Source organism: Otolemur garnettii, unplaced genomic scaffold, assembly GCF_000181295.1.
Source record: "Otolemur garnettii isolate 467f Iridium unplaced genomic scaffold, OtoGar3 scaffold00099, whole genome shotgun sequence".
NCBI classification, from domain to species: Eukaryota; Metazoa; Chordata; class Mammalia; order Primates; family Galagidae; genus Otolemur; species Otolemur garnettii.
This window is the reverse complement of record NW_003852494.1, coordinates 3,645,728-3,648,624: the sequence shown is the minus strand read 5'-3', so window position 1 is coordinate 3,648,624 and position 2,897 is coordinate 3,645,728.

Genomic DNA, 2,897 nt, shown 5'->3' with positions numbered 1-2,897 from the left:
CACAATGCCTGGCTATTTTTTTTTCAGTTGCAGCCATCATTGTTGTTTGGCGGGCCTGGACTGGATTTGAACCCGCCACCTTAGGTGTATGTGACTGGCGCCTTAGCCACTTGAGCCACAGGCGCCGAGCCAATGCCCAACTATTTTTTATTTCAGTTGTCATTTTTTTTTTAAATGTATCACCTTTTTTATTATTATTTATTTATTTTTTTGGCCGGGGCTGGGTTTGAATATGGCATATGGGGCCGGCGCTCAACCCTTTTGAGCCACAGGTGCCACCCTGTCATTTTTGTTTAGTTGGCCTGCCTGGGTTTGAACTTGCCACCCTTCATGTATGTGGCTGGTACTGTAACCACTGTGCTACGGGTGCTGAGCTGAAAGGGTGATGATTTCTGATGAAATTCTGAAATTTAAGTTTGCTTTTAGTGATATGAAAGCTAAATGTTTATTATTTTTATAATACAGAGTGGACACAGGATAGCTCTTCACTGTAGGGGACTGGCCTATGATTCATATACCTGGATCCTGCCCACTAAATGCCAGGGATGCCTCCCCTCCTTTGTGAAGACCGTGGCCCCACTGACTTCTAACTTTATTATTTTTATAATACAGAGTGGACACAGGATAGCTCTTCACTGTGGGGGACTGGCCTATGATTTGTATACCTGGATCCTGCCCACTAAATGCCAGGGATGCCTCCCCTCCTTTGTGAACTGTGGCCCCACTGACTTCTAAAAATGCAGTTCTCTCTCCATTGAGATGACTGCTTCATGTGCATCATCTTAATTTAATCCTCTTAGGGTCCTATAAGGTGTTATTTTTTCCATTTTATAAATTAGGAAACTGAGGCATAGAGAAATTAAATTTATTTGTTTAGAACTACGCAAGTTGTTAGTGGACAGGTGGGCATTAGAGTGGGGTGGGGAGAGATAAGTAACAGAGTAAGCAAATGAGATTCTTTCTGACTGTGGTAAACGCTGTGAAGGAAGTAAATAGGGTGACAGGAAAGAAAGGAACTGTTAGGGTGGTTGGAGAAGGTGACAGACTGGAATCATAGGATGGGAAGTCATATCAAGAGCTGTGGAGAAAACTCTCCAGGTAGAAGGCATGGCAATTACCCTAGCAGTTTTGATACTCTTAAGGAGCAGAGGGAGGCCCATGAGGCATAGTGTTTCAGGTAAGGGACAGAGAGGGGCAGTGTGAAGTCGGAAGGTGTGTAGGAGCCAGGCAGTGCAAGGCCTTGTAAAGAAGTATTAGAAGTGGAAACGCATTGGAAGATTTTAAACAAGGAAGCTAGTTTTCATGGCAGCTACTTAGTGGTGTTTCGTATTATTGTACACAGTCTACTATTGAAAGGATACTGTCTTTTTTTTTTTTTTTTTTTTTGAGACAGAGCCTCAAGCTGTCCCCCTGGGCAGAGTGCCGTGGCATTACAGCTCACAGCAACCTCCAACTCCTGGGCTCAAGCGAGTCTCCTGCCTCCGCCTCCCAAGTAGCTGGGACCACAGGCGCCCGCCACAACGCCCGGCTATTTTTTGGTTGCAGCCGTCATTGTTGTTTGGCGGGTCCGGGCTGGGGATTCGAACCCGCCACCTTAGGTGTACGTGGCTGGCGCCTTAGCCGGTTGAGCTATAGGCGCCGAGCCGAAAGGATACTGTCTTAACATTGAATTTAGCCTCCTGGAGAACTCCATGCCCTGTCTTGCCATGTTTTGGTATACCTTAGTTCAAGAGTCCTCAAGCTTTTTAAACAGAGGGCCCATTCACTGTCCCTCATACCATTGGAGGGCCGGACTGCAGGCCCCGGGACGAGTCGGCTGCTAAGCAGGACAGGCAGCGGTGGCAAAAGCACCTGGCAGACCTGATAAATGTCCTAGGTGGGCCGCATGTGGCCCGCAGGCTGTAGTTTGAGGACACCTGTTTTAGAAGAGTGCTCTTGAGAGTCAGGCTCAACCATGACCTAAAAAAGGGCTGCGAAAGGATTGTAGGCCACTTCCATAGGTTTTCTGAGTTACTTTTTCATTCCTTTTGCTTTTTTCAGCTCTGCATTGCTTTGAAACACTTTAGTATCTGACATTAAAAGGGTCTTTTAACTGAACAAATAAATTAGGGGTTAAATTCTCATAATATCAACATATTTCTTATTTTAGGATGTGGGATACTTTTCTGGGTACATGTTAACATTTAAAGAAATTGTTAGCTGTTACGGGGAAAGGAGTGAAGAATGTAAGAGTGTAACTACCCATTCTTGATTAATTAGAAATGATACCAGGTGGCATCAAATTAAGATTACATTTGAAAAATAAGATTTATCTGGCTCGGCACTTGTGGCTCAAGTGGCTAAGGTGCCAGCCACATATATCTAAGGTGGTGGGTTCGAATCCAGCCCGGGCCCACCAAACAACAATGATGGCTGCAACCAAAAAAAATAGCCAGGTGTTGTGGCAGGCACCTGTAGTCCCAGCTACTTGGGAGATGGAGTCAGGAGATTCGCTTGAGCCCAGGAGTTGGAGGTTGCTGTGAGCTGTGATGCCACAGCACTCTACCCAGGGGGACAGTTTGAGGCTCTGTCTCAAAAAAAAGAAAAATAAGATTTATCCAGATCACAGGTAAGAGAGAGCTATACCCAAATCTATGTACTTGGAGCTTTCATATTAAATATATTTTTATAACTATTTTAATCTGGCTTACAAATTTTACATTAAAAAAGTCTTTAAAGACTCAGCATCTGTAGCACAGTGGTTACAGTGCCGGCCACATATACCAAGGCTGGCAGGTTTGAACCCAGCCCAGGCCTGCTAAACAACAATGACACTGCAACAATAAAATAGCCAGCATTGTGGTGGGTGCTTATATTCCAGCTAGTTGGGAGGCTGAGGCAAGAGAATCACTTAAGCC